At 35.9% G+C, this 22319-nt stretch overlaps 1 pseudogene; it reads right to left on the bottom strand.

The window, feature by feature from the left end:
• Positions 1 to 22319, bottom strand: part of LOC108717427 — a 375896-nt pseudogene that overhangs the window by 192647 nt on the left and 160930 nt on the right.

Below are 22319 nucleotides of genomic sequence, written 5' to 3'. Positions count from 1 at the left end.
ACAAGTTGTCTGATTCTGGGCAGCAAATAAAGTTCTGTCTTGCATAAAAAAGGGCATTAACTCAAGGGATGAAAACATAATTATGCCTCTTTATAGGTCCCAGGTAAGGCCTCATCTGGAGTATGCAGTGCAGTTTTGGACTCCAGTCCGTAAGAGGGATATAAATAAGCTGGAGAGAGTGCAGAGACGTGCAACTAAATTGGTTAGAGGGATGGAAGACTTAAATTATGAGGGTAGACTGTCAAGGTTGGGGTTGGAAAAAAGCGCAAAACTGCGCTAGCGACGGTCTCTTTCACTGGCGAATTGTTGTCTACATCTGTAAATTGCCGATGTCTCTGCGAATGCAATTACTTGAAAATGTTCTCTAGCGACCGTTACTTCGCCCTTTAGTAAATCTGCCCCATGGTGAACCCAAATTAAGTCAATGAGATCTGACACAGAGTAAAATGACTGTAAAGAGAATGTGTATGGCAATCATTTTTACACGCATTTATAAATATGCTCCAAAAAATAGGGAGAGATGTAGAGTACACACTTTATCAAAGAAAATGACCTTGACAAACTGCATGTAAAGTCATTTAAAAAGTGTGCCCATTTAAAATTAAAGTACTATTTTTGCAAATCATGGCTTAACATCAAATAACAAAGTTTAGAGGGAGGTAAAATGTGGCTGTGATGGGCTGTAACACTAAATGCAGTTGACACGTAATGATGCAAAAAATAAGCTATTCATTTGCTAGGAATAAATACCAAGAAGAAATGTATGCATCCTGCCTTTCTTCATTAATTGCACTGCTAACTGAAAGAAAAAGAGACTAGATTCCAACTAAAATGGTAGCATTAAAATATGATCTTTTCCCCTCTCTTCCCTGAAAAAACACAACATGCTACTACAAGACTATTCATATTTCAATATACTGATTACGTTTGCTTTCTAAGTTTTAGCATACATTACTCAGGGGAAATAACTAAATTAAGGAATCTGACGCTTATACGCATCTCCCGCACTGTATGCAATTATCTGCTTCAGCAAAGTATTCTCAAAGGTATAAAAAATACACAAGCACATTTCAATTTCCATCATTTAAAATGTTCTGTTCAATGAAATATAGATACTTTATTCTGCATTCTGTCAGGACACACATTAACACAAACTAGTACAATAACCAAGAGGCACTTAGGGACAGATTTAGCAAGGGTCGAAGTGAATTAGAGGGAATTTTCGAAGTAAAAAATTAAATTTTTTGGATACTTCGAACATCGAATAGGATACTACGGGGCAAATTTACTTATGGTCGAATATCGAGGGTTAATTAACCCTCGATATTCGACTGCCGAATTGAAATCCTTCGACTTCGAATATCGAAGTCGAAGGATTTACCGCAATTCGTTTGATCGAACGAAAAATCGTTCGATTGAACGATTAAATCCTTCGAATCGTTTGATTCAAAGGATTTTAATCCACCGATCGAATGATTTTTCTTCGACTCAAAAAAGCTTAGAAAGCCTATGGGGACCTGTCTCTTTAAAAAAACTACGACTTCAATACTTTGCCAAATTAAACCTGCCGAAGTGCTATGTTAGCCTTCTACAGCATTTTTCTACGTTTTTTAAAGTCAAAGTAAAATCATTCGATCGTACAATAAAATCGTTCGAATCATTCGATTAGAAGGATGTAATTGTTCAATCGAACGATTTTACTTAGACCACAGAATACCCAAATTCGATGAAAAAAGTTTGAATTCAATATTCGAATTCGAGGTATTTCAATTTGATGGTCGAATTTCAAAGATTTTTTACTTCGAAATTCGACCCTTGATAAATCTGCCCCTGAATAAAAGTCTCCCCTTTATGTTATAAAAGGCACTGAGTTTGCCCAGGTACAGTAATGCACAGCAACCAATACGATGTTTGCTTTCAAGTTTGCAGCAGGTTTAGTACCTTTTAGGATAGTGGAGGTCATTTATAAAGTTTACAAATGGCTGTATTGTCCATGTTTTTTCCTGAACGCAAAAATTTTGCACTGCTGTGCCCGTCTTTCCAGTTTTTGCAAATTCGCATTGAGAATAAATTTTTGCAAATGACTAGCAAATGAGACAGGTGTTTGCATGAGTGTGCCCACTGTGCAAGGTTGTTGCGTGTGAAAATAGCGTTGACAGTAAATTAAATTAGCTATTTGGAAAACTGTTTTGCGAATATTTTCTCTGCCATTAGAGCTGTAGCATAATTCAAACGCTGAGTGTGCACATACTATTCACAATTTGCAATTTTTGCCATATTTAAGCTCTTGTAGACATTCACAATTCTGTTTGCACAATCTTATTCAGCGTTATAAATGTAACCATGTGCAAGGCAAATATATTCACTGAGTGAACCAAACTGCACTGTATGAAGTTGTAAACAAAATTCATGTACATCTCAATTTGAAGCATAATAATACTCAGTTTACTACACTACAAATTCCGATAGCAAAAGACCAGTCTGAAGAAGGCATATACTGTAGGTTTTTTGCTACTAATCACATTTACACTTGTACAAAATCTACTAACCATTCCTGTTGGCAGTTAAATCACTGGGGCTCCCACGACAAATTTATACATAGGCAGTAGCCCATAGCAACCAATCAATGATTGTGGTTTTTTTTTCAGGTTAAACAATGAATGCAAGCATTTGATTCCTATAAAAATTTGAATTTTGTTTAGAATTTTGCTTTAATAGCATTTATTACATTCTCCCCAATAGTATTCAGCAGGTACTGGTCACCTGTTTCAATTTAAACATCCAGATGCTATGGGTTACTGGTAGTGATGGGTGCATTTCTCCCGTTTCGCTTCGCCGAAAAATTTGTGAATTTCCCTGCGAAAATTTTGCGATAAATCACTAGTTACTGGACCTAATGTTAAATGTAAATGTTAAACTTTATTGTAGGAACATTTAACAGTTAGTATGGCAAATACTGTCTTATAGTAATGTGCGGGCCAGGCCGAAAACCACAGGACCTGCGTAGCCTAGCCAAGTCAGGCCTGGTGGGGTTTGGGTGAGGGCAGGTAATAGTCGGGTGCTGGTCAAAAAAATCTGGACCCACACATCATTACTGTCGACATTGGCCTTGCTGACTATGCATCTCTACTAGAAGTAGCCCAAGGTTAGCTAATTTAGCATTCAGAATGAGAGGTTATTGATACGGATCAAAATAAAAAAACAATGTTTCTTATTAAAGGGGTTGTTCACCTTTGCATTAACTTTTAGGGGCATATTTATTATGCGGCCACACATCAATTTTTGTTGTACACAGCATATAAATATGCCCCTTCATATGATGTAGAAAGTGATATTCTGAGACAATTTGCAATTGGTTTTAATTTTTTATAATTTGTGATATTTGAGCAATTTAGCTTTTTATTCAGCAGCTCTCCACTTTGCAATTTTAGCAATCTAGTTGCTAGGGCCAAATGATACTAGCAACCATGCATTGATTTGAATAGGAGACTGGAATATGAAAGTGCCTAAATTGAAAAATGGATAATACAACGTAGCATAAACTATAAATAAATAATGAAGATCAACTGAAAAGTTGCTTAGAGTTGGCCATTCTATAACATTCTAAAGCTTCACTTAAAGGTGAATCACCCCTTTAAATATGCCAGATTGCTTTAGCATGCAGCGAGGGGGAATCTGGACCCACCGGGGCTGCCACATCAGGGTCCCCCGCCCCCAGGCCGCAAATCCCTACAAGCCCCCTGCCCCAGTAAATCCCTCCCTGTCCTCCTTAACCAGCAACTGCAAGTGTGCATACCTGCTTCCACATCAGAAAAGGAGTGCAGGAGACCAGAACCTGCCAGCTGTAGGGAGCGGGTCTGTGCCAGCAGGCCCACAAGGGCTGGGGCCTACCGGGTTTTTTCCGGGTGTCCCACAGGCCCAGTTCGTCCCTGTTAGCATGGTTTATTCATATATACTGCCATTACAAAACACACTTTATCTGTTATCAGGCACAAGAGTATTTAGCATTTTGAAGTAACCTGAACCCCAAATATATTGTAAAGTAAATATAAAAAACTCAACAAAAGATTTTTTTTTAAACTAAAATGTATTCATTATCAACAATTTTGAAGGTTACATAGGGATGGGCGAATTTTTTACCTTGTTTCGCTGCAGAAATGATGCCCACAGACTTGTATGGCGTAGTGCGGAGAAAAAAAAAAGCACCGCGTCAAAAAAAAAATTTATTTTACGCCCATAGACTTTAATGGCTGTCGGCGACATTTCGTCAGTGGCAAATTTTTGGCGAAACGAAACGGGTCAAATTCGCCCATCCCTTACATAACATTCATAACAGGTTTCCAGCGCAACACTTCAAAGCCCTTTGACTCTTACCTGGTTTTCTTGCCCATATTCAGGCCCTTGGTTTGGTAAGAAATAGGAAATGTGCCCATTGTTTTTTTAGCAAGTTCTCTCAAGGCCATTGCTGTTCTCACAGTTCTCTCAAGGCCATCACCTGTAAATAGAAATAAGAGAAAGGAAAATAGGTTAAAGAACTTTTAATGTCTTTTTGGTACATTATGGTACCTGTACACCGTCAGTTGTGTAAGGTTTTAAAATGTACAATTAGATTATTAAGGGATAAGCAAGGTGTTTTCAAGTGACAGACAAAGCTAACATCAAAAGATCTTTCTGACATATATAAAACTAAGCAGCACATATTCTTAATGCTCTTTGATTATTAAGTGGAAACCATGATTATTCAGAATCCGTTCTACCAAGACAACAGTTTTGAGTGGTTTGTGTTTATAAGACTTTAAGCACAAATATACCTTCAACTACCAGATAAAAGCAGAAAGGTATAAATATCACATCAAGCTTCCTTTTTAACGAGTATTTTAAAAAAGTAAGCACACACAACACAAAAAGTTTCATCATATGCAGTTACTGCATGAAACAATTTTGAATCACTTAAAGGGACATTTTTATAGTAAGAAAGAGAATATATTTGACCTGGGCCCCAGACCAGAACATCTACATGGTAGATGGACATATTATTTATTATTAAAAATGTAAGGATATTTTAATATATGTATTTACTGTATCTCATATCAAGCAACTTTTATTGAACTACATCAACTTTTATTGAACTACATATCCTTGTATGCTACCAAAGCCAAGATCACTTTCAGAGTGTTGGGGGTTTGGATCTACCACTCATAAAGGCAAACAGGCTAGCATGGTTACTCAGTCAGCAGCACCTTTCCCTTGCACCGATTAGGTCCTGAGTTTAGTTTCAGCAAAAACAAAACAATAAAAACTGTTAACTGGTTTCTGATTAAAATGGCCCTAGTGTGTGTGAATGTGAATGATGAACAATCTATGTAAACACTGCTTTACTGTGTCCCAATCAGCTACGTTGCACTTTGATTTTAAAAATTATTGCAGGTATGGGATTTGCTATTTGGAATGCTTGGGACCTGGGGTTTTCTGGATTAGGGATCTTTCTTTCATTTAGATAACCATACCTTGAGCTTACTTAAAAACTTTAAATAAACCCAAATAGACTTGATAGCTGTACAGATTCATGCAGCTTAGCTACCATTAAGTTCAAGATACTGTTTTATTATTAAAAATATTAATTATTTGCTTAAATCGGACGTATGGGAGATGGCCTTCTTATAATATGGATCTTTCTGGGTAATGGGTTTCCCAAAAATGGATTCCATACCTGTAGTAGCAGTAAAAAATATTAAATGAATGAGAGGTACAGTACATGTTCTTTGAACTAGGGTTCTAAAAAAGCAAGCATTCCAGCATAATTTCTAAGGGGCCACCATCAGGGCAAGGTGGGTACTCACAAATTTTAGGTTATTTTGCGCCTGTCTAGGAATTCTGTTATCCTTGGTATACAAAATCCAATCCGGATATGCTGTGAGAGATGTGTTTGATATAGTGTAAAAACATTTTTTAATAAATAATCATAGGTTAAAAGTTACACTCACATAAAAACATGAAAAATGGGCACTTAGCAGTTATTCTCAGTTTCCAAGCGTCTCTACCCGATCTGTTGTGTTAGGAGTTAGGTTTGTTCAAGCCGGCATATTCCCCTCCGAGTCCTCACAGCATGTTCCTTCTCGTGCCTTGGCTGATGTCACTAGGCCCCGCCTGATGCGTTTCGTCTCTACGGACTTCCTCAAAGGCTTCTATTCCTCTCTCACCGCATATCCTATTTACACACACCGGTTACCATGGTTACGTGTCTCTCCTTCACTGCTGTTATTCGGCGACCACTGTATGGATACTGGTAACTATAATGGGAGATTATTTAAGAAAACTTTTGATCCGATATGATCGAACAGGAACGATCCAAAAATTCAATTCGACTATTCGAAGGCTATTAACATCTTCAAAAAGGTCACTGGACCTCTTCCATTGACTTCTACATGAACTAGGCAGGTTTTAGGTGCCGAATAGTCAAATTCGAGTTGTTTCCAGTATCAAGGTATGATAAATCTCAAATTAAAATTCGAATTTGGATTATTCCCAACTTGAATTTAGGAGTTTTGACCAAAAATCCACCTCGTAAGATCCAAATTCAAATTTGCAATTCGAACCCCTATGAGACACACTTCCCTTTTCTTCTCTTTTATGAACAGAATTGTAGAAGTGTTTTTTTACACAGAATCTTTGCATTGAAATTAAATCTTGAGTTGTAATTGATGAAACTGCAACCAATCAATCATGCATTAGTGTATCTGGGGAACCCTAGAGCTACCATCACACTGAAAGTTTTGGTAATTCTAGGATTCCCACTTGCACTTAAGTCACATGCAGACATTATTTTGAAGGAGAGTTATGAAAATGATGCACTGCAGGGAGAATGTTTAGACGTTAGTACCTTTAATGAATGGCATCAATATGTGTAAAAACATTTTAGCACAACTGCAATGGTGCTGCAGGTGTAAATTAGCCCTCACGTACAGTATATAGAGCCAACAAAAATAATACTGCATTAAGTCTACTGCTACAGATGTTCAGTTAAACAAACAAAATACTGATGGAACAAAATAAATATAGGTTTGAGAGTTGAGTGTGTTTGTTAATGATGTAAATAATGGATTCATTTGCACTGTGATTTATTTTAATGAGATGTAAAGGAGAAAAACTACTTGCGAATCGCTTCAAGTTCTTTTAAGATGTTTGTCATTCTATGCTTTGTTCAGTGAGTAAAACAAAGCATCGTTATGCTTTTTGATGTACTACAATTTCATTAAAACAAAGAAAAACATAATATATTTTGGAAAAGTTGCTCTTTTTTAATGAAAGCTGTTCTATTTTAGTTTTTTAATTAAAAATGGTTTACAGCAGTCATTCATGCATGTTCTTTTTGATTCAAGAAAATATCAAAATGCCATGACAAGCTCCATTTATATGGATATAATGTGCCGAATTTACAGAATGGATATGACTCTTGTGTATTATCATTGTATAAGTATATTAAACTGTTAATTTCTTATAAATTGTTCAAATGTGTTTGGAAAGCACTAATTGTACACAAAACCAATCATTATAAGAAACTGATGAACATAAATTTATTTAACTCCATTAACAAATATCCAGCATATAGACTGAGAGACACAGCAACAAAAGGAACTGAGATCACTTTATGCACTCTTTTTGTCTCTGTGTGCAGTGGACTTTTATTTTTCTTTATATTTTTCCAGGTGTATAGATGTTAACACAATTGTGTTGATGAGCTAGTTCTGTTCAATTAAATTAATTTGGTAAATATCTGTAAGGTTTTTTTATATGAGGTTTGAAGACACTCCACTTGCAGGACATAGCAAATATATTCAATATATTGCATTCAAAATAAATCTGCACGACACACAACATCAAATAAATCTGCCATATTTGATGTTGTGTGTATTAGAACAATTGTAGGTAAGAAGGACAAAGCCTTCTGCTTTGACTCGTAAAATTCAATTTGGCCCACGGAACTGCTGATTCAAAATGCTACACAAAATAATGACATCAAACTACAATAAAGCTTCCACCTTCTGCCAATAAAATTGGTTAATCGTAATTTATTTTATAAAAACAGCAGCAGAAAAGTAAAAGATTGTGACATGTTTCATGTACGTTAGTAATATAATTCGGTGTGTGGGAGAACTCTAGAGGGAAGGTACATATCTCCCAGAATGCCCTATGAGACACAGAATTACAGATGCTGTGAACAATATGCATTTAGTTAGCATTATATTAGCATTATATAGTCTGAAGACTATGACTTTTTTCCCAGCTTTGACATTATGGTCTATTTAATGAAGACTGGTGATATATTATCCCAGTTACTGTATATCCATTTTAATTCCAGAAATTAATACTTATGGACTGTCTCCGTATATACAACTATTAAAGGGTAAACCCTGAAAACAACATAACGTAAAATTGTTCAGATCGCTCTTCTAAACCCTTAAGCAATATACATTTTTACTGCAATTTTAAACTACTACTGTTATACTTAGTATTGTTATACTTAGATAGTAAACCATCAGATGACTCAATTACATTTTCGAAGCAACACAACATCACCTTTCTTTTCTTAGGAATTTTTTCAAATTGTAGACAGTCATGTAGACAAAATTAGTTGTTAAATTCATTAATTATATTAGCCGATATCTATATCTTGGAAACAAAAGAAAAAAAATGGCACACAGCAAAAGTGCTTAGAAGTGCTTTCATATTAAGTTGCTTTTAGGGTTTACATATCCTATAAATACAAGCACATGAGTAAGGTATACATAAAATCACATACACATTTTATCCACAAGTAGCTGCAAGCAAACCAATAGCGTGATATATTTTTGTTAATCTTTAATGGGCAACAAAACTTTTTAAGGACTAAGTGATGGCAATCCCAAGGCTTCTTTAAATGAAATACAAATTTCAGAAATGCACATATTCTTGTTTTACTCTATTACACCTAAGTAGTCAAAGCTATTTCACTCTACCATGAACCATAAAGGACATCACATTAACAAATATGCACTAGAGCATAGCTTCCTTAGTCATACAGAGGCATCCAATAAAGCATTTTGCTCTTACAAATTGAACTGTGCACGCCACTGTTGCCTTAACAAACTGATGTTAAATCCCCTGCATAACCCCTTGTATTGTATCTAACAGTGTAAACCATGAAACGGTGTTCCTTTCAGGTCCATTACCTAAAAATAGAATTCAAATTAAATGTGTCCTTTAGAGGAAAACCTGTCTAGCACACTGTGCATTTTCATGGTGAAGTGTACACACAGGAAACTCTTGCTATTGCTGCTGTTGCAGATAAAATATAATATTTCTAATACACATTTGGTGAAGTGTATTACACCTAAGTAGTCAAAGCTATATCACTCTACCATGATCCATAAAGGATATCACATTAACAAATATGCACTAGAGCATAGCTTCCTTAGTTGTACGGAGCATCCAATAAAGCATATTGCTCTTACAAACTGAACTGTGCACGCCAATGTTGCCTTAACAAACTGATGTTAATTTCCCTGCATAACCCCTTGTATTGTATCTAACAGTGTAAACCATGAAACGGTGTTCCTTTCAGGTGCATTTTCATGGTGAAGTATACACACAGGAAACTCTTCATATTGATGCTGTTGCAGATAAAATATAATATTTCTAATACACATTTGGAAAGTTTGCTTCCACCTGCCCCTTAATCATTGTGTACTCTAGCTTACAATCCTCCTGATTTTTTCTTGCAGTATTATAAACTACATAGAGCTAACATTGCTATATAAAACCATTTCATGCAATTAGTTACCCTTTTCTTAGGTCCAGAATGCTTTGGACCTGGGGTTTTCCAGATAAGGGGTCTTTAGGTAATTTGAATTTCCATACATAAAATACTTTTAAACATTAAATAAATCCAATAGGATTGTTTTGCCTCCAATAAGGAGAGAGCTCTTCTGCGGACACTTGTTTCCTGCAGAACATCGCCTCTCATATAGGTGACAAGGTTGATAAATGATATGATCTTTGTTCCTATTTCATTGCCCATGTGGTGACCTAAATCAACTTGATCTGATTCTATGCTTCAGAGGTTAAAAAATGGATGGGCCTCTGCAGAGCCATCAAAAGAAGACAGGGTCCAGGGCCTGGGACTGGATTTTCAGTCAGCATGATTGATATAAGTAACACCCTCTTTTCAGACTAAATGGGGCAAGAAGCTGTTCCCAAGAGGAGTCAAGCCAGCAGGTAATATTTGCCTGTTTTAGGGCCCTTTAGACGTGAAACATGCAAAGCTGGAAATTTACATTAATATACCACTAAATATAGTACTGTACATGGGATTTCCTAGAATTAATTGCTATCTTTACTAGCAGTATTTTTTTTTTTTGCTCTAACAGAAGACCTTTTCAGATTTTCACAGGGGTTAGTATTTATTTCCATAAGACAATGCTTATATTCAATTTTAATTTCTGTGATGTTTACCTTTTAAGCAACCATAATGCTTTGTCCAAATTACCCTACCAACCATGCATTGATTTAAATAAGAGGCTGGAATAGGACTAGGAAAGGACTGAATAGAAAGATGAGTAATAAAAAGGTAGCAATAACAATACATGTGTAGCTTTACAGGGCATTTGTTTTTAGACAGGGTCAGTGACCCCCATTTGAAAGCTTTAAAGAGTCTGAAGAATTAGGCAAATAATTAAAAAAAAATAGAAAAAAACAAATAAAGACCAACTGAAAAGTTGCTTAGAATTGGTCATTCTATAACATAACAAAAGTTAACTTACAGGTGAACCACCCCTAAGCTTTAGTGTTGTGACAAATCAATTTACTGATGGCAAAAGATGCTAAAAGGAAACAGGATTCACTTCCTGTTACCTAATAACATCCTCCATATTTTGTATGCTGAGTTGCCAACTGCAATCAAATGAAACACAACACACAAACAGTCATCATTCAATTCTGTTCAAAGTCTAGGTGCTCAGAGAGAGAGAGGTTTTCTGGGCTACAATATTTTCCTAACCTTAACCTGATAACCTAAAGGAGATATGCACCATATCTCCTGCTAATACAGTTCTTGGAATAGATAATGTTAATTATAGCAAGCCATCAGTTTTAATAAAACAGAAAAGGTTACAGGGCAGAAAGGGAAGATTAGATGCTTCTATTAACAGTGCTGTAAATTAACTAAAATCTTTGGAAGACTCAACAAGGATATGCAGTGAAAATACACAAGATAATATCTGTTCCACAGCACCTCATATCTTTTGAGATACCCATAAATAATATTGCAGCCATCCATATCCCATATACTCATCCCAATATACTACAATCATCTTTTAATCTCTGATAGTGTCTGTTGAGGTGCATGACTGAGCAGCACAGGAAAAAGGCTGCCTCTTATTGTTCATGCTTGAACAGCCTTAATTGAACCATCTAAGGGCATACTCTGTAAGCATGTGATGAGTTTTACCTAGCATTACCTTACCAATCAATACAAGAGCATTATCCCAATGAACACATTTTACACTCAATGGAACAGCTATTCATCATGTGGTGTTTTCATCAGGATAAATACATTGCCAGTTCTGGTACACAAAGACTCACACTAGTTTATTTATCACACATATTAGCACTGGAAAAGCCAGTAAGCTTTGATGAAATTTGAGACATTATTATGGTAGACATGTGAGAAATAGAAAATCGAATTTTTAAGCATGTCTCAGTAAAATGTATGCATTATTTTTTTCAATTTCTTTTGATGTTGGATTTATATAATATATTATTTACCATTTCTGAATAAAAGTAACTCAATCTTGTATGCATAAAAAGTGATCTGTAGGTTATTCAAGAGCATCTCCATTCCAAACTGTAGCGCTGACCATAAACAAGAATAACTGCTTGTTTGGTAGCTTACTGTGTCATCAATTAGTGGGTCAAAATTAACTGACACTAGGCCAACACTTGGTTGCCCGTGCAGACATGTCAGGTTGGGGCTGGATCCATGGCAGATACAGTCTTCATTATACAGGATTTTTCAGCCAATTTTGTGATATTTAGCCATGCATGTGCAGTGTGCTGCCTTGGATTGAAGGGTATTGGAAGTGGGTACAGTATGTATTGTACCTGTGCTCTAAGGGAGCACCGGCCAGGACATAAAGGAGGATAAGTAAGATTTAAAGTCCATTGTAGTGAAAGTATGAGCAATATTGAGGAGTTAAGTGAAAATCAGGCTCTTTCAAAGTTACCATTCAAATAAAGGCTCACATATCAGCACACATATCATCTCATACCTGCCACTAACTTATATTGAGCAGCACATAATACGATTAGCAAACTGTGAGTGTGAGGCTAAGACAACATGGCATCTAAAGGTGGCCACAGATGATAGATATTATCAAAAGAAACAATGTTTTGTACAATATTCTGTTTGTGGCAGAAGACGAGCCAACCATTAATGTATGTTCAAATGACTTGGATATCAGTCAGCTTGTTTATAGGGCAAGTCGGAAAATTTTGATCGGTTGCCTTTGAAGGTGTCCAAACATTGAACAGTGTTTACTGCTGAATCATCCAATACAGGTAGAATTCTATTGACAATTCAGCTCTAAATGTCTGTATTTAAAACAAACCAATGGTTGCAGAAAAGATCATAAATATTTATAGCACCATAAAGCACCAGGAAAAACTAACCTATACAGCAAAGCTGCAACAGTTATGTGCTGATTTCACAGTTAGGGCAAAAGGAGTGTATTTGGAAGCTGTTTTGAAAATCAAACCTCTATGGCATTTATACAAGTACTGATACATATAAGCCATCTATTATTATTATTATCCATCTTTGTAAGCTACACAGGAGGAGACAGCTCACTGAGAAGTAGAATGATAAAGCTGCACATGCATTTGGTAATTCAAAGTGAAGCCTACAAATGAGACGTCTCATTAGCTGGAGCAGATGGATAAAAATTAAAGGCTGAATCGCCAACTTTTAATTTCCCAGTAGCCAGGAAGAGCTTGGAGTCTTGCAGAGTATGACTGTTGAAAAACCAACATGAAAAGCTTTTCTCCATCTGTCATAACACATGCCGGAGTGAAATACAACTACCTCCCACCATCCTTTCTTTCTGTAAATGGCAAGGATATGCGGAACGTGTTTGAAACACATGAATATACAAATGCACCCATATATAATCATTTCATTAAGCAGAACATTAAGACATTTGCCATTTAAGCATGCAAAATATCACACTATGCTGGGATCTGAAAAATAATAAATTTCTGTAACAATTGCTTTAAGTCTCCCAGGTATAAATGTGCCAGCAGCACAGAATCATATTGATTTCTAAATATTCTGTATGTCTACTCAATGTCCCTCTGGGTCAGATTGGCTAAAAAGCTTTCATTGTCCTAAGAACTTCAAGTCCCTGTCCCTTGCAAATAGTTTAGCATTTCTTTTGAAATCATTTATTTTGCAAAGTAAATGCTGAGAGGACGATCATCTAAAAGGGAATTAAAGGTTACAATAAATGTTACATAACAAGGGGAATCCTCAATTGACCCTTCGCCTTCAGATATCCCATTGAACCCCATTGTTACATACCGTAATGAAACACCAGGAGCCAGAAATGGTGAAAATGGCAACAGCATTTATTCACATTTTATAAAATAAATAGGACCTTGCCAGCCTCACCCCAAGGCAATATTCAAAGCCAGAATTCCATAAGAGATTGCTACTACGCTCTGCCTTTCCTCACTTGAGATCAGCACAATATCATTATATCCACCACTGAGTATTTGGCTGCCTCTACCTACAGAGAGGATGGCCCCAACTCTGCTACCAGCAGGAGCTGCATTTCCTACCATGAGAGAAGTTCAGCAGCCCTGCTGTCGATCCAGAATCTGCAGTGTGTCGATGATAGGAAATCCAAGCAGGCTGCCCCCTAGCACAAGGAGTAGTAGCGTTGGTATCAATCAGCCCACTGTGCAGTCACAGGAGAGAACCTCAATTCTCCATCTTCTAAATTTACCTGTGCAGTACTCTGACAAGGTCCTACCGCTGCTATGACAAATAAAACTTAAAATACATTATCATGTATCCACAGTCTGGATCCAGAGAAAGGCAAAAAACCCAGCCTGAAGCCATTGCAAATTATGCCTCAAGAGGGAAAAATTCCTTCCTGACCCCAATGCCGATCGGAAACATTCCCTGGATCTAGAATTAGATATTCATTTAACCACAATATAACAGTACATGCAGGAAAACTCCTGGCATTTCACAAAATTTCTACCTGCTCAGAAGATAAGGAAGTGAACTGCTTCTTCCCCTGACATCACACCCCTGTCTTTCCACCCCCAGCTTGGCTTTTCCCTGCCTTAACTTATTCCTTCTCACCCACTCACAGGTACATCTGAATCTGCCAATCTTTATTAGGGATGTAGCGAACTGTTCGCCGGCGAACTAGTTCGCGCGAACTTCGACTGTTCGCGTCCGCCGCAAGTTCGCGAACGTCGCACGACGTTCGCCAATAGGCGTTCGCGTCAAAATCGTTCGACCATTCGACCATTCGGTCGCTAAAATCGAACGATTTTCGTTCGATTCGAACGAAAATCGTTCGATCGAACGATTAAAATCCTTCGATCGTTCGAATCGAACGATTTTCGGATGTTCGAAGTTCGCGAACTGTTCGCATTTTTTGCCGGTGTTCGCGAACGGCGTTCGCGAACACATACTCGGCGGTTCGCTACATCCCTAATCTTTATATATAAACCAGTGTAATCTGGTTGCTGGTCATTCGGGTCCCTTGTCATGCTGCCCCTGCATTTATAGCTCAAGGGCTTTCCTTTCTACTTTCTTCGACGACAACCATATGGACTTGCTGAATGATTTCAGCCACATGCAACAATCCCGAACTAAACCCAACACCCTTTCTTTGTGGATCTTGCTTTTCTGTATTCCCTTTAGTCCTACTGCCAATGTGTCCATAGTACAGTGAGTTTTAACTAAGCAGCAAACATAAAAAAAAACAGATTTTTGTTTTACTGCACTGTACCCTATGTACTTAATGAGCTGGCTCTGGTTAGCCCTACTTCAGAATTAACAATATAGCATGAGTAAGAGCACCAGTTTAATAATGCTTTCAAGGTTTACAATCATTGCTGGTAAACATAGTGCAACTTACATATACAGTACTGTGGTGTCCAATGTCTAATAGCATTACCAGTTACCATAATATCACAAAGAATCTCCAAAAAGTCCCCTTTCTTATATACCATATAATTTTAATCAGTCCAACCCTTATATGGTAGCTTAAAAGAAAAACACTATATTTGAATTGATGCTGTTACACTTTCAGATTGGTTGCTTGATCTGGTATATTATTAAATGATTTCCATGCTTTAGTCTACTCTAGAGGATGTGGAAATATTTTCTGGTGGCATTGTTTGAAAGGGCAACAAAAGCCCTATGGTACATTCTGTGCAATGGTAAAATGAAAGGGAAGCACCATGAGATAAGGCGATCTCGGCTTAAGGGATACTGTACAATCAGTAAGAAGAGTTTGAGTTTTATACATACTGCCTGAGTAATTTCAAGCATTAAACTGGTTTAATTGAACAATGATATTGGTGTAGATGATATTGGTGTAGATGAGAATAGTCAATAGTTAAGTATAAAATAAACAAATTATAATGGAATTACAATGAAAAGAAATGTTCTTATTAATCTGCACAAAGGATTTCACTAGTAGTGAAAAAAATCTACTGCATGTATCTTCCTGTTTAATGCCACTGAACCTGCCTCAGATGCAAAGGATCAAATGCATCACAGGGACACAAGGGAACAAGCAATGGTGCTGTTATTTTTTGTTCAATCTATATATATCTATATTGAACTAAATGAAGCTGGTCAAAAGTTAACAGCAACACATTACTCTCTAACAGTCTCGTATTAAAACAATGATGAAAAACATCACTGGCCCAGCTTTCTAAACATTAACCTTTCGTAAAGGGCCTAGGAATAACACATTATTTCTAGTTCAATGTGCACATGCATTCACCTGAGAGCACCTTTATAATTATATACAGTACTATGCTGCAGCAAAGTTTATTTTCCCTATATGATTCTAAGGTACTATATACTGTTTGCCTGGAGGTATGCAATGGTAAATAGGATAATTATTCAGAAAGCAGGTTGCAGGTCCTGTCTAGTTTCATATGCACAATACAGTAGTTATTGCACAGCACTACTTTTCCAAAGGGATAGGCAGACAATAGAACTTTTCTGTTTTCAAAGGGCCACTTAGTATTGTTTTGTTAGCCCCATGTTATAGTCTTAATGGAACACATGCTTAAATACACATATATGGGACCTGTTATCTAGATGCTTGGGACCTGGGGTTTTCCAGAAAAGACTTAAGTCTACTAAACAAAATCAATTATACACAGCAGGATTGCTTTGTCTTCAATGTGAATTAATTATATATAATTGCTGTACAAGGTACTCTTTTATTATTACAGCGAAAAAGGAAATCATATGAAAAAAACTGTTTAAAATTATTAAAATGGAATCTATGGGAGATCTTCCCATACTTCAATCTTATAATTCATCTTATAGCTGGAGTAAAATACAATTACATTTTTTAAGGTAACAGGTACAGCCTTAGTACAGTATGTCTAAAAAGAAAGAGGGAAAAAGGTAAACCTAGCCTGATATAGTGAACAAACTAAAATTCTGCTTTCAAAACTTGCAGTTTTATGCTAATAGGTAAGAATGATATGAAAAATTCAACAGTTAAAATGTAACAGTGCATTAATAACAATTACTTAGAAAAGGAAGACTCTAACTTGCCTGTTTGCTGTTTCAAAGTATTAGTGATTGTAGAGATTGGTGACTTTTACACCTTCTACATACTTTAACATGTAATATATGTCAAAAATCCCAGTTGCATAAAATGCGGGATCAGGGTTACTGCTGTCACTGCTGCAGGGTGTTATCTAAATACAAAATAAAGATCGCAGGAGTATAATTATCTTACCAGAATATATTTTAATGTCATACAGTTCATTAACTACTCATTTATAGAAAAGCTCCAAACTATGGAAATGAGGAGACCATTTCTAATAAATGACCAAACAGCAAAACGATTAGAATATTAGAAAGAAAAAACACACAAACATAATGGGACTTATTTATATACCTCGCTCAGGGCAGATTGGTTCACACAGTGAATATATTTGCCATGAACATGGTTACATTTATAAAGATGTTCTGCAAACAGAAAAAAACAGGGCAAAAATTTGTCTCATTATCGAGCCATTTGCCAAAATTTATTCTCAATGCGAATTTGCAAAAACCGGAAAAACGAGCACAGCAGTGCAATATTTTAGTGTTCAGGAAAAAACATGGGCAATACAACCATTTGTGAATAAATATGCGCCGTGCAAACTTTATAAATGACACCAATGCATACTTTTATAAACTAACTGCATAATTGCAAGATTACAAGCTACTACAGTATCTCCTTCCAATCACAAGCCCACTACATAGAATGAAGACTCATCCATTTCAAGGTGCACATGCATAGGCCTATAAATAAGTGCCCCATGAAGGCACAACATGTATAAAGCTATATTTGTGATATTCAGTGTTTTTGCCTTAAACCTTAAATGCCTTAAATTTTTTTACTATACCTTTTTTTAACTAGCCCAGTTTGCGCCATCCAAGAGTTGAATTTTTGTGACTTTTACTACAGTATCTTCACTGGCAAGTAGAAAAAAGACTTTAAGGGTTATAGAAAAAAATATCTGAGATACTAAGATTCTTAGCCAAAAAAACAAAACAAATAACTGCTATAGGAAATCTAAGGACATACCAACAAGCTGCTGTGGTCTTATTTTTTATATATCCAGTTCAGATAGTTTCTAGGAAATACTGTCTGGATGCTTAATTAAAAGCTAAAGCGGCACAATTGAAGTCCCTTTTTAACTAGTGTTTGCTAAGCTATAGGGCACAAATGCGGAACTGTGACATCAGAGTTTTCATTTTTTTTTTCTATATTTTTCATATAGTTTTCCAAATTCAGCTTCAAGCAGATATTGGTCATTTTGTTTATTTTTAATCTATGAGTCTTGTATTTACTGCTAGCCACCATTCTAAATTAATCTAGAGAGGAAGAGAAATAATGTAGGATTAATCACTTAATTGGATTCCACTGTTTCTGATAAGGAATAAGTAAGTTACACAAGCTGAGAATCCATGAAATGGCATCCTACATTATAAAGATATTGGCCAAGTGTAAACAGAAAATAAATAAGTAAATAAATCAACTAACTGTAGGGATTGACAGGAATCCCCTGACTATATCCAAGGCACAAAACACTGATCATTTCAGCTATAAAACGTACCACCAAACAAGTTTACACTTTTTATTATTTTTTTTACCAACAAAACCAGGGTCTCTGTGTTAGCTGTCAATATATAGCTTATAACTTACCGCAAATTGTCTAATTACATTTCCATTGTATACTTCTGGCCTTAGTTATTCCAACTGTGCTTAATTTAAAACTGAAATCAGTGTAAAATGAGCCATCCCTCTTGTCCATCTTTCATTTCCTTTAGAACATCATTCATAACAAAAATCAATCTCCAACAAGACTTACCTGTCTTCCAGCTTTAATTTCCTTCAAAAGGTTTTCATAACAAACGTCTTCCATGTCATGGAGTTGTTGAGTCTGCATAATAAAGGAGAATCGTTATTAAGTTCAAAAGATACATGATTAGACATGAGGCTGAGATTTTGCCAGCATGACTACAACTATGTTAAACATTTATTTTGACTGCAAAAAAAGCAGACAAGTTATTCTAAATTTGACATCTTCAAGCCATGAAGAAGGCACTACCAATGTGGTAGAGTGTTTAAATAAATTTTAAATAATCCATTACAGAATTACAAAATCAGTCTTCCTGGACAAGGATGTTATATAATTGTTTTATTGATATTTAAAGGGTAGGTTGACCTTCACAACATAGTCTTAATTTGAATAGCCCCCATCAGAGGAAACATTTTTGTAATTTATCTTTATTGTTTTAAATGGATAGTTGATATAAGCTGTGAATCACTACTGCTAAAATTCTCTATCCTCTGCTCATGGCTGCCTCTCAGCTAGAGATCTCCGACACCAGGGGGCAAATTTACCTAGGGTCGAATATCTAGGGTTAATTAACCCTCGATATTCGACTGCCGAATTGAAATCCTTCGACTTCGGATATCAAAGTCGAAGGATTTAGCGCAATTCATTCGATCGAATGATCGAAGGAATAATCGTTCGATCGAACGATTAAATCCATCGAATCGAACGATTCAAAGGATTTTAATCCATCGATCGAAGGATTATCCTTCAATCAGAAAATTGTTAGGAAGCCTATGGGGACCTTCCCCATAGGCTAACATTGGCCTCGGTAGGTTTTAGGTGGCGAACTAGGGGGTAGAAGTTTTTTTTAAAGAGTACTTCGACTATCGAATGGTCGAATAGTCAAACGATTTTTAGTTCGAATCGTTCAATTCGAAGTCGAAGGTCGAAGTAGCCCATTCGATGGTCGAAGTAGCCAAAAAACACATTCGAAATTCGAACTATTTTTCCTCTATTCCTTCACTCGAACTAAGTAAATGGGCCCCCAGAAGTCCATTCTGCCCATACAGGAAGCTCACACTGATCTGGTTACTGCGCATGCCTCCCCTCTCCTGCTTCATTTGCATTTCACAGATCCGATTGGCTAAATCTTGCCAGCCAATCCCATCAAAAATATGCAAATGAAACAGGAGAAGGAAACATGTGCAGTAACCAGTTCAGTGTTATTTTTTTTTTGTTTTGCTGCCTGCCAAGTCTTGGGCTGAGAAATCCCCCTACAGAGAGCTGCGAGCAGAATAGAGAACTTTAGTAGGTCTGATCCTTGACTTGGATTTAAAATTTGAAAAACATTTATCCAATTAAATATTAATTTAAGCACAATATTGTATCTAGAAGCATTCCAAAATGTAACTACTTTACTTTGCCGAAATAACGTCTATAATAATTAATATGTTTTACCTAATATATTATTAAAGAAGAACTATTGCTAACAGCATAATTTTGCAAAAACGGAAACATGCATGACTTTTATCAGATAAACATCAATAATTGCTTTTATACAAATCAAGTTCCCACAAAAATAAAATATTTAGAATTTTGCTACCTAAAAACTGCTTTGGTAATCAGTTAATGGTCACTAAGTTTTTCAGAGAGGTTGGCTTTGGCTGGAAAGTTTTCTAATTGACAAAATTACACATTTCAAAACCAAAAGTACTACTTGTTAAAGTATACAATATTTCTGATCTTTCGGAATTTCTTCTGCAAGTTAATTTGTTTAGTGTACATTTGTAATAGGCAACATGCAAAATACACAAAGTCAAACAACAAAGATTTACAATGGATAATAATAATGATGGTATCATATCAGACAAAAACCAAGTTCAGTTGTTAAAGCAAGGTCAAATTTCAGAGATACAATTAAGAAACGACTACGTCTTTATCAAGCTCATTTTAATTTAAATGTACAGCCAAAGTACAATCTGTAAGGATAATTAAGGAGAAGCAATGGCAGTTTTTATAGGCAGATACTTGATACAATTAATGAAGGTTAAAATATGCACATTGCAATAAGTGCCATATGGCAAACTATCCTTTTGTGAATAAACTTGAAACCAGAGCTCCCTGCGGTTTGGCAGGTACCTTTCTTTACCTTTCTTTTCTGCAATGCAGATGAACAGGGTGTTTTAACCAAGAACACTAAGTGCAACTTATTCCACTAAACCTTCTCAAAGAATAAAGGATTAATTATACTAAAGCAAATAGACAAACAATATGCAACTATTTTGGTTTGAAGCAAAGGCAGTTACAAAACTACGTGCCATGCTATTAAAGCTAATGAGACTTGCAATATGTATGTGTCAGGCACGGAAAAACTTGATGAAAGGAAATAAGACAAGAATGTAATCAGATGCAATTGTGTATCCAGACCGTCTCATTTCTCTAGCATACCTTTTTCTTTGTGTTATATTACACTAGTTGAGTTATCCAATTATTTAGAAAGGTTCTGTTAAATGACTCTTGAAAGAACATATTAAAATACTTTTGCACTGTTCTTATTAAAAGAAAAAAGCAAAAAAAAAACTAGAACAAACAAGCAATCTATAATTTCCCCACTCAAAACATTTGCTGTACAGGATATGTAATTTCTCTTTAATGGTGTCAAACATCACCAAGCTAAAAATGTATGGTACACTGCAATGTGAAATGAGTGATATGTAAAGAATGCTAATAAATATAAAACCTTATACAAGTACTGTACTCCTGAAAATACAAATTCATATATAAGGGTCCTTCTGCAATATACTTCACTGTCAGCACCAGTGCCCCTATCAAACTACAGGTATGAGACCTGTTAGTATGTTCGAAATGTAGGGTTTTCTGGATAATGGATCTTTCATGCCTTAAGTCTACTAGAAAATCATGTAAACATTAAATAAATCCATTAGGCCAATTTACCTTCCAGTAAGGTTTAATTATATCTTAATTTGGATCAAGTACAAGGTACTTTTTTATTATTATAGAGAAAAAGGAAATAGCTTTTTCAAATTTGGATTAACTGATTATAATGGAGTCTATGGGAGATGGCCTTCCCATAATTCAGAGCATTTTGGACAACAGGTGTTATTTCGTAATATGCTTTAATAAATGTATCAAATCTTAGGTTTCAGTCAAGTGAAACCATTTTGGGACAGCTATTGTCTTTGTTCTATGTATATTGCTGGGTAAACCAGTAAACATAGGTATTGTTACCCAGAAAATATCCTTGGAATAAATAAACAGACAGCAGATAGACAATACACTATTTAGACAACACATCTGAGCAACAAATAGGGCTTGTTACAAAGTCAATCAGAATTTTGTGTCTTATGACAAAGATTTGAACACATTATTGCACAAGTCAGCAACTGGTTTGGGAGTTTTCTAAGAACTCTGGTATAAAAGGGAGCCCCACTAAGCATCAGTCGTTTCACTTCGAACTCCTGAAAGAGTCATCATTTCATTATCAGAAACCTGAATGTGCCAGAGGTTGGGCTCCCCAATTTATGTTGAATTAATGCTACAATCATACAAAGATAAGTAAATCTATTTGATTCTATTCTTACTTGTGTGTGTGTCTGAAAGTTATTGCTCACTAACAGTTCATAAGAAGGTTTAATAAATGATCCTGCATATTTTATTAA

The sequence above is a fragment of the Xenopus laevis genome, chromosome 5S (genome assembly GCF_017654675.1).
Source record: "Xenopus laevis strain J_2021 chromosome 5S, Xenopus_laevis_v10.1, whole genome shotgun sequence".
Lineage (NCBI taxonomy): Eukaryota > Metazoa > Chordata > Amphibia > Anura > Pipidae > Xenopus > Xenopus laevis.
The sequence above is the reverse complement of the archived record's forward strand: the minus strand, read 5'-3'. Positions and strand labels throughout refer to the sequence as shown.